The sequence below is a fragment of the Bos grunniens genome, chromosome 18, assembly GCF_055505025.1.
Source record: "Bos grunniens cultivar Pamir isolate PY7600 chromosome 18, Bosgru_T2T1.0, whole genome shotgun sequence".
NCBI classification, from domain to species: Eukaryota; Metazoa; Chordata; class Mammalia; order Artiodactyla; family Bovidae; genus Bos; species Bos grunniens.
In genome coordinates this window covers 27,576,922-27,588,466 of record NC_141182.1, presented here as the reverse complement: position 1 = coordinate 27,588,466, position 11,545 = coordinate 27,576,922, and the positions used below count along the sequence as shown (strand labels likewise).

Below are 11,545 nucleotides of genomic sequence, written 5' to 3'. Positions count from 1 at the left end.
TAAGAGGTGAAGACTGGAGCTGCCTTGTCTACAAGAATATCTACTGAGAGACACTAGTTCACTGAAATTTAAGTACATTAATACACCATCCTGATCTTTGAATGTTTATCTCTCTACCTCCATCATGCCTCACTCCATATCCAAATTTCTTTCCATTCTCTGTCTCAGTCTTCTTGACAAATAGATTCATTTCTATCCATTTTCCAAAATTAATCTCAGGGGTCATCACAACATGAAAGCCTTCACTATTTGGAGATGTCCAGCTTCCCCGGTGGCTCAGAGGTTAAAGCATCTGCCTGGAATGCAGGAGACCCAGGTTCAATCCCTGGGTCGGGAAGATCCCCTGGAGAAGGCAATGGCACCCCACTCCAGTACTCTTGCCTGGAAAATCCCATGGAGGCAGAAGCCTGGTAGGCTACAGTCCATGAGGTCGCAAAGAGTCGGACACAACTGAGTGACTTCACTCACTCACTTCACTCATGTCCAGCTTAATATTTTCCCATGTTCTTCCATGGCACCATATCCCATTAATCAACCTCTTATGTTACATTTTTTATCATATGCCCCAACAGATTATGTTCTCCTTGCATGTCTCATTTTGTTTTATATACCAGCATCAACATAAAATGTAACTGGATGTATTTATTTCAGTGTGTGCATGTGTGGGGTGGTTATTTGTTTTGACAAGGATCCTGTACTGTTATGAATTGGTAAGGCCCGTCAGAATGTTTATCATTTTGTCTGCAGATGTAGTTGATATTGTCATTGCCCCACCCATATCCTCTTGCTCTCACAGTTCCACCGCGCACTGATCTGACATCCAGCTGGGACATCTATATTTCTCTGTCATAGGTCTCACAGGCAGCTTGAGCCTCCGTTCCCCCATCAGAGGTGATACAAGACAATGTCTCTTCCCACAGCCCTTGCAATGGGATCAATTGTGTCCCTCCCCAGCTAATTTGTTGAAGCCTGAATGACACTAAATTTGGAGATATGGCTGTAAATATACGGTTAAGTTAATGTGGGCAGTTAGATGGGCCCTAATCCAATCTGACTGCTGTCCTTATAAAAAAAAGAAAATTTGGATACACCGTGCTAGAAAGGTCTCCACAGTAGAGTCGTGCCTAAAAGAAATAATTTTTGCCCTCTTTTCTTCATAGTACATGACACACAGAACAGACTCAAACACTTTATCAAATGAATGAATATTTAATGATATGTGTTTTGCACAACCTCTAATTCTAGAGAGATGGTGAATACCTAACTGGATTTATCAGAGGACTCCTATACAGTGTTTGAGTACATCTTAAATAACTACACAAACATACACACACACAAACAAGAGAGCTTCCTTTCCCCATGGCAACTCAATAAATACATAAGCCATACTCATAAAGCTTGTCAAAGTACCACTTCCCAAGGGAGAATTTTGTGCTTCTCTCTCATTTATCTAGGCATGTGCTGAGGCTTTTGACCCAATTTAGCATAGATAAATGACCCATGATGTGAAATTTCCCAACAGTTTAATAATGCATTTAACTCAAAGTGACATTTGCTTGCAGCTGCCTTGAAGCACTTTGGAGGCGATATATGTCTCTTTGAAATGATGGATGGTGAGGAGGCAGGCCTGCGTGAGAGAGCCCCCGCCCATCTCCCCTAGGGAAGAAGGGAGGAAATCCTCTTTAAATTGCCTGCAGCAAACCCAGAGTTTTTGAAACTTAATGTAATATATGCATTTTCAGTATCATGTACAGTTATGACCATCAGATAATTGTAGTATGAAGCTTTTTGTATCCTGCATAATACTCCTTTTTTTCTGTAATACATTTAAAACATTGTATGGATTTCCCCTACAGAAGATAGAGAAATTTTTGCTTCTTCCTTAAAAGCATTTTCATAATCCACATAATAATTTAGTAGAGGAAAAATTGTTCTGCATGTTTTTTTTAATCATATTCCATGGAAGACAAAATTTTGCCTTGTTTTTGTTAAATCCAAGGATCACTAAGTCAATAAATCCAAACAGAGGTGGTATATCATGTTCAATATTATAGTTAAGAAAGGAAGATGAAAAGAAAATGAATTTCTTAATGCATGATTTCACTTCCTTTCCACATTTTGCTGTAACAATGTCTGTTCTGTGGTAAAAAAAAAAAAAAATTAAGAAAAAAGAATGTAGCTTTCTCCTTTCTTATCATATACTCTTTCATGGACATATAATTCTTCAGAGGATACAGTAAACAATAGAAAAACGCTTTGAACTGTTCTAGATCTATAACTTGTTTTATTCAACCATATTTTTTGAGTTGGTTACTGCTTTGGCAGACATTCCATCACTTTAGCAATCAACAAAGGATGATGTAGAATCCTGGTATAGTCATTTACTGAGTTTAACATACACAATAATTATATCCACGTGGGGAAGTATGTGGAGGAATACAAAGCGAATTGAGTAGAAAAAGACTAGAAATATACCATCTGGAGAAGAGCCTGCCAAATTTCTGAACCAGACTACTGACATCTCAAACAGGTCATATATTATCTCAGAAAGTCAGTTCAACACTGATGTGAAATTTTCCAGACATAGCTTGAATTTGTGAATGTGTGAAAGCACACTTCTGTTTTATATACACACACACACACACACATGCTCACCATCAAAAGTAGGATGCAAAGGTTAATCAACTGATATTTAGATCCTCAGAAATGATTATACTAACACCTCTAAATTTCAGATTCCATCTGGCTCCAGACCTCAGCCAGTCGAAGTCCTAAATCAATCAAGCTTATTTTTCAATGGACTCCATATTAAACCACCTTCCCTTGACTTGTGGTGCTGCCCTTGTAGACCTGGGATACCACCTCCACCGTGGCTCTGACAAGCTCCCTAAGTTTTGTCCCCACCTCCTGCAAATGACTCAGTAGAAGGAAACTACATTGCATTCAATCAATTGTTATGTGAACACAAATCTCTGTATCAGGCTCTCCTTCTATTAGATATTTGTGCTGATCAGTTCTTGGATAAATGTCAAGATTTTGTACTCAAAAGATCTCAGAAAAGAGAGAAAAGGAGGCTACTAAATTGTATGCATTTATACATGTGCAATGGCAGTATCTCAGTTAAAATTTATTTTTGATGAGTGGACAGACATATCTAACCTAGCTTAATAATGGATATGCTTGACTGCATCATTTCTGATACATGTAATGATGGAGATAGAGGATAGGTGAATAGATGATGTGTGGATAGACGATGGATAACTAGATAAAAAAGAACAGATCTACATATCATGATTTCCAAAGAGGGGAGAAATTCTTGAGTAATGTGAGAACAAAGGAAAGACATCTTGATATAGCAGAAAGGAGTTTGACTTTGGAATCAGATAGCCTTGGGTTTGAATTCCAAATCACATACAGGTTATGAGATTCTAGGTAAATTACAAAACCTCACAGAGTGTCCAATTCTCCAGATGTCAGACAGTCTTCTTATTCTCATTTAACTCTTGGAGTAGTTTTGATGAATAGAGACATAATACGTAGAGCACCATGAAGCAAGATACACTCAATAAGTACACACTAAGCACAAGATGTTATTCTTGTGACCATTACTTTATACACTGGAGGCAGCAAAGTCATTGACCCTTGAATTGGGCTAACACAAAGAAGGCTTAAGAGTGGTATGAATTGTAGCTAATAATGAAGGAAGAGTGGCAACCCATCCCTCTAAGGATGTGTTATCCTGTGTGAAATCTAAGGATTTCAACCAGCAAATCCATGAAGAACAAAAACACAAAAAACAACTCCTCTCAATTTCTAATTCATCCACATAATTGTAATTTCACATAGTAAGGAAAGTGCCTGTTTTCCTGTACACTATAGCATGCAGTTTTCAAAATAGTCAAATAGAGTAGGCCTTAGGGTTCCAATTACCAGATGCGAAAAACAAAAACAAGATTAGCAACATTCCCAACATCAGAGAGATTTAACACTCTCAATTCCAGGCATTCTGATTTCAGGCTGGGGGCATTCTCCATAGTGTCACAGCTTCACCTCTGGATTTATCCACACATTGTCATTTCTCTTTTGGAAACAAAAAAGTCTGTCACAATTCCAAAAAAGGCCAATTTGATAAAGCTGCAAAAATAGTACTTTTGGTTGTTGTTTTTTTTTTCTTGAATTATCTAGAACTTTGACACCTAATTTACTTCCTATGAAGTATCTGATCTTAGATTAAAATTATATGTGAAATCATTATGCTCATTATTTATTCAACTCTAGAATCTCCTCCAAATAGAACAATCACTTTGTAGTAATTATATATGTATATATATATATATATATGGAGTGCTGCAATTCACGGGGTCGCAAAGAGTCAGACACGACTGAGCGACTGATCTGATATGATATATTCGCTAAGAGTCGGACACGACTGAGTGACTTCACTTTCACTTTTCACTTTCATGCATTAGAGATGGAAATGGCAACCCATTCCAGTGTTCTTGCCTAGAGAATCCCAGGGACAGGGGAGCCTGGTGGGCTGCCGTCTATGGGGTTGCACAGAGTCAGACATGACTGAAGTCACTTAGCAGTGTATATATATATATATATATGTTCATGAACTCTATATTTCACTCACAATTTATGCAAAAAGTATAAACTGAAGGCCTTTCTGAGACAGGAATATTTACAAATTTCAGAAAGAAATGGGAACTGAAAAATATGTCTTACACTTGCTTATATGTGATCCATTATATAAGAAGATGCTATGAAGTAGGAAGAATACTTAATGATTAAATATGAAAAATCTGAATACAGGTCTTAGTGGTCCTTGGGTAGTTGTATGTTCTTGGGTAAACACCTATGACTCACCATTTCTTTTATAACATGAACAGAACATGATGATAGTGTACCACTACATTTGAGTCTGAGGTTTGAAGGGGGGCAACTGGGCTCGTGCTTTGCCCTTCAAGTTCCTCATATGATCTCAGTTAAGATTTTCCTCAAACTCTAATGTTGTATCTGCAAAATGGGGACATTTTTCACTACACGAGTAAATTCAAAGATTAAATGAATTTTTCAAACTCGTAATATTTTACTTATAGGCCAAGCACAAAATAAATGAAACAAATAATAGTTATCTGAAGTAAAATAGAGTGATCATGTTCTATAAGTTCAAAAGACTCACAATGGCTAGTAACTATAATATCAGTTGATTCTGTTATAAATTATTATTGGTGATTGACTATTTAAAGAACTAAGACCTTATTGGTCTGAGGAGACATAAATTGGGGAAATCCATGTTTATTTTCCACTTCTACTCCAATGAGATTATCCTTAAAAGATTGTCTTCACTCCACTAACCTAGAATAATTAACATGATGGAAGTTAGATTATTGTATATCCTAAAAGATATGATTAGCACTTTTGAAGACAAAGGGCTATGGTTGCCATGGTGTGCTACTGCCTTCATCTCATGAGTTTATTTCTAATTCTTCAGATTCAGAATCTTGATCTGAAAGTCTGATTATCTGTGGCCTCTCTGAATTCAGGCCAGAATTTTCTATAAGGAGAACAACCAGCTCAACTCGTGAAATTTGATCTACCTCAGCTATAAAAGAGCAACTTGAAGACCTGAGTTTTATATAAAGGATTTTTTTAATTTAAATTTATTTATTTTAATTAGAGGCTAATTACTTTACAATATTGTATTGGTTTTGCCATGCATCAACATGAATCCACCACGGGCGTACATGTGCTCCCCATCCTGAACCCCCCTCCCACCTCCCTCCCCATACCATCCCTCTGGGTCGTCCCTAGTGAACCAGCCCCAAGCTTCCTGTATCCTGCATCAAACCTGGACTGGTGATTCATTTCTTATATGATATTATACATATTTCAATGCCATTCTATAGAAAGGATTTTTTTTTAATTATTAAGGCTAAAGGTAACTACACACAAAAAATTTCCCTCACCCACAAATAGTCTTTCATACTTTCATAGTATTTCTGCCCAATCCTCTAGAATACTAATACCATCACCAACAAGCAAGGTGCCCAGGCAGAGTGGAACTAAACAGGTGAACATTTGTAAGTGAACTCAGAAATGCTGAAAGAAAAACAACAATGAAAACATATCTTGGTTCCTTTCTTTGTTTTACAGACTCTATTTATTCTGACAGAAAACCCTTAAGTCTCACAGTTGGCGTGGACTTCTGAAAATGATGCCTTATGAGATTGTAGCAACGTGAGCAGAGGAGATGAACAACATGATTTAACAGCATGAAGAAAGCAAATGGGCATTCACTGCATCATTCCCACAGAAACACTCCTAATATCTTAACTGAAGGCAGGTAAGCAGAGGAAATGGCAGGCCAATTACAGTGGCTGCAAATATGTGCTGCTACCTTCATGCTTCAATGATGCAGTAATTATGTTTCTAAGAAATGATATATGCAGGCAACCTCATTCTTATTTCAATCCCGCTGTTTATTTCCTGTCATTTTAACACACACTCTTATGCATGGAATAATACTATATGTTATACCACATCATATGGTACTCCTGCCGAACTCCCATTGAAGTAATAGAATTTTTAAAAGATCATTTTACACATTCTTCTATTTTGGTCAAAATGCAGTCAGTCTTTATAAAATCAATTTGTGCTAATAGGGCACTTTCACAAATGTACCTTCTTATGTATATATTCACTATCTGAATGTAAGGTTCCAGGATGAAACTGTGAAAGAAAGATAAAGGCTGACCTGCTCATAATCATGTCATAAGACTGTATACCTTTTACTATCTCTGGATGGGCATATGAGAATTATACAGACACTTATATGAGTAAAATTATGTGAGTGTTATGTGGGAATTGCACGAGTATTTTAATGTTAGAAAGGTGTTTCACCAGATTGACAGTCCAGGTTAGATGCATGAGGCAGGGTGCTCAGGGCTGGTGCACTGGGATGACCCTGAGGGAGGGGATGGGGAGGGAGGTAGGAGTGGGGTTCAGGATGGGGAACACATGTACACCCATGGCTGATTCATATCAATGTATGGCAAAAACCACTACAATATTTTAAGGTAATTAGCCTCCAATTAAAATAAATTAAAAAAAATAAAAAATTTTTAAAAAGGAAGGTGTTTCACTTTTTACCTTGTTGTTACCACTATTAGTGGACTTCCCAGGAGGCTCAGTGGTAAAGAATCCACCTGCAATGCAGGAGACATGGGTTCGATCCCTGGGTTGGGAAGATCCCTTGGAGAAGGAAACGTGAACCCACTCCAGTATTCTTGCCTGGGAAATTCCAAGGACAGAGGAGCATGGAAGGGGGTCACAAAGAGCTGGACACGACTTAGTGGCTAAGCAGCAACAGCACTACTTTCAGTATTCATTAAAGATATTAATTTTGCACATGAAGAAATAAATGTCTGGTTGCATTTTCTGGTTAATCAGATTTCATGAAGAGTTGATCTTTTTCATCTCCCATTCTTACCAGGTAGCCCTCATTAGGCACATTTTTCTTTCTCTCCTTCTAAACTGCACTTCAGGAAAATAACTCTGATGTGCAGAGGATAGTTTGAAGCCTAGAGTTGGGGGCAAGGGTCTTGGAGAAAGGGTAGTACTACTCATTAGGGAAAGACTACTGAGATGGATTAAGTCAGATAAGACAAGCTAAAGCAATAATGCTGAGAATTCATTGAGGTATCTAAAGAAAAATGACCAAGAATTTGCTAACTATTAAAAGTGGGGCTTAAGGGAGACAGAAAAATCTAGAATAATTTCCATATTCTGATTTAATTAGATGGGATATGGTGATGCTATTATTGAGTTAAACATTACAGTTGAAAAATCAAGATAGTTTTAGATGAAGATAATGAGTTCAATTTTGAACATGAATTTAAAGTATCAATGGAATATTTTTCTGCAAAGACTAATGTTCTCTGACTCCCAAGAAAAACGGGGAAGGTCAAAGAAAAGAACTAGGGATTTTTCTGAAGACTAGAGAGGGCATCTACAACTTCAGCCATCCTTGAAATATTCTGAGAACAAATTAGTTATGCTAAGACAATTGCTTCTCCTCGCCACACAATTATTCCTCTGAATCTTCTTTAATGGGCCATTTGGATATCCTAAAAAATATCATATTTTGGTGTTTTAATTAATACCAACACATTATTGCTTAGCTAGAAATTTAAACAATTTTTAAGTAATTAGATTCGGAATATTGAAACCTTTCTGGCAATTAAAGTCATAATTCATTTCTACTCACTTAGGCACCTGGAGTGAGCTGGAAAAAGGTAATTATATTCACTGTAAATTTACATGCTATGCATATCCTGGTAACTATTCTGTAGGAAAGTATTACAGGAAGACACAGGTGCTTAAATTAATAAACATTAGGAAATCAGCAAGAGAATTAAACTACACTAGTTATTATTTTCAAACTAATTATTTAATAATTGAACATCTCTCTACACCTGGTCCCAAATCAAAAGATTCCATGACCTTGTGGGGTTTGGAGTTCCTATTTGATCATTTAATATCAAATTTCCATCATACAGGGCAGTGAACTGGGTAGTTGGAGGGCATTTTAAATTTCCCTGAAGCTCTCCTCAAAGTTCACAAATCAAAACATTCACACTTGTAAAACAGGGTGTAATTAATTGTTAAGAAGCCTTGTTAGTACTTCAGACCCAAGAACAAACAAGGCTTGTTGCAGACGTTAAGACCGCTGGCAGAACTCCTGGAGGAGGCACTGACTGAGCGATTACCCATGGGCTTGACATAATCATTGTAATATTCTTACCTTTGGGACAAGACCGTCTCCTTACTTTAAGATCTGTCCAAAGGCTGTATTCTCTAGAACTTCCAGCTGTCTTTGTTTTTTTTTACACTGAGTATTGGCATTCTGAAAATTTCATGTTTTTATGAGGAATCCCAGGGGATTCCTTTTACAAAGTACTACTTCATTGCAGCCAGAGCAGAATTAGAGGATCTATGTACACCTCTTCCCTGTCTAGGATTACTAAAACTATTTTTTTTTAATGCTTGAAATAATGTTTCTGTTTCATATTACATCATTAAAAAAATTAAATAGATGAATCAATAGATGACTAAATGAGTACCTAACTGACTGAATGAATGCATGTGGTAATTTTCTGATCCTACAACAGCAGAAGTAGTGGAAGTGGTGACTACTCAATTTTTCACCTACTCATACCAACTCCAGAACTGTCGGAGTTAACTCTCCATCCCTAAGCTGCCATTCACTGGAGTAAACAGAGAAAACCAACCTCATGACCCTTTGTATTTAATCCTTTAGAAAAAAACCATTGTCCTACTGTCCTAGCTTTGCTTTTCGTATTCTTGAACTTCCATTTAAATGAAAATCCTTCAGTATGTGTTCTTCTGTGTCTTTCTGCCTTTTATCTAAAAATCATATTTTAGACGGATGCATGCTACTGTGCATTCCTGTGCACAACTCCTAAATGCTGAGTAGTGCTCCTCTGGAGGAACACATTACATGTGTTTGTGCCTTCATCTATTGATGGGCATTGGGGTTATCTTAGTTTTTCAATATTACTAATTAAAACTTCTCGGACTATTCTTGTACAGTATTTTCTGTTTATATGTTTTCATTTACAAAGGTAAATATCTAGGAGTGAAACTGCAAGATTGTGGGTTAAATGTCTCCTTAAATGGATGAGAAAATTGCCAACATTTTACATTGTTGGTTTGCCATCTTTGCTTTTTCTGGCATGCTCCCAACAATTAGTCTTTTATTATTCATTGTAATAAGTAGCACCAAGCCTGGTGTGGCTAGCAAGGATCCAGTGACAGTAAGAATGGGAGACATGAATGTGAAGAAGATGGCAAGTATATGCATGACTTGATGAGGACCCAGATTCCATTTTATTGTTTCAGGATTCCTTTGAAAGCTTTCCAGCAAAGGCAAGCCATGATTTCATTTCTGCAATGAGATCACACTGTTCGACAAGAAAGGCAAGTGTGACCCTCTTATTTTTGGCTTAACTCCCCAAGAAAAGATGAAAAAACACGGCTCTTTATTCTGAGACTAAAAATCATTCACTATTTCACATTATTATGTTTTTCACTTAAATATACATATAAAGCGGAGAAGGCGATGGCACCCCACTCCAGTACTCTTGCCTGGAAAATCCCATGGACGGAGGAGCCTGGTAGGCTGCAGTCCATGGGGTCGCGAAGAGTCGGACACGACTGAGCGACTTCACTTTCACTTTTCACTTTCATGCGTTGGAGAAGGAAATGGCAACCCACTCCAGTGTTCTTGCCTGGAGAATTCCAAGGACGGCGGAGCCTGGTGGGCTGCCATCTATGGGGTCGCACAGAGTCGGACACGACTGAAGCGACTTAGCAGCAGCAGCAGCAGCATACATATAAAGTCCTTAGAGGGTGATTTATAGATTACTTCTGTTGTGGAGAATTTCCTTCTGTGCATTTTATAAATAGATGGGCTAAACTAAAAGGTAAAATTGTTAAGCTATAATTTTAGGCCGTGCTTGGTCTGCTTTTTAAAACTGAGATTCTTCTCTAGCTCAACAGTAACTTTCCACTCATGGGTCAGATGGCCATAGGTTCAAATGTGAATCTATGTAACTTGGACAAATTATCTAACTTCCCCTTTTTCCTCTGAGCCATGGGACTATTAATATCAAATCCATTGTTAATGAGCTAGCACACGGCATGACACATAGTAGGTGTTCCGGAACTCTTTATTCTCGTTGTAAACCTGCTATTTTTCATTGAGTATGAGTGGCAGGCATGGTTTGATTATGAGTCACTATAAAGATTTGTTTGAATTGGGAATAAAAAAGGCTGACCAAGGGAAATGATTGAGTATTATGTGATCACCCTTGATTATCTTTTACCACCTAGAGAAACGTGTATTTAATATGGCCAGTGTTGGACAAAATATCTTGATCAAAACCTGAGACAGAAAGATTAGTACCAGCTTGAGAAATGAGCAGTGAATTCACAGGACCAAATGGAGACAGGGATTTCTATGGTAGCAATAAACCTTGTCCTTATAATCCTGGACCTGGCCATCGCTCTCTTTTGACAGATGGTGTTGTGAGGAGTCTTGCACTTTTTTTTTTTTTTAGCCACAAATTCTCTTTTATTTTTTTTTATTTTATTTTATTTTTTCCCCCACGATAATCTTATCTTTTTTTTAATTTAAATTTATTTATTTTAATTAGAGGCTAATTACTTTACAATATTGTATTGGTTTTGCCATACATCAACATGAATCTGCCACGGATGTACACATGTTCCCAATCCTGATCAGATCAGATCAGATCAGTCGCTCAGTCGTGTCCGACTCTTTGCGACCCCATGAATCACAGCACGCCAGGCCTCCCTGTCCATCACCAACTCCCAGAGTTCACTCAGACTCACGTCCATCGAGTCAGTGATGCCATCCAGCCATCTCATCCTCTGTCGTCCCCTTCTCCTCTTGCCCCCAATCCCTACCAGCATCAGAGTCTTTTCCAATGAGTCA

At 37.6% G+C, this 11,545-nt stretch overlaps 1 non-coding gene across 1 annotated transcript; it reads left to right on the top strand.

Moving 5' to 3' along the window:
- The first annotated feature begins 265 nt into the window (after positions 1-265).
- On the top strand, positions 266-338 carry TRNAS-GGA (transfer RNA serine (anticodon GGA)). Its single transcript has one exon. It is a non-coding gene; the product is annotated as a tRNA-Ser (tRNA).
- Positions 339-11,545: the final 11,207 nt, after the last annotated feature.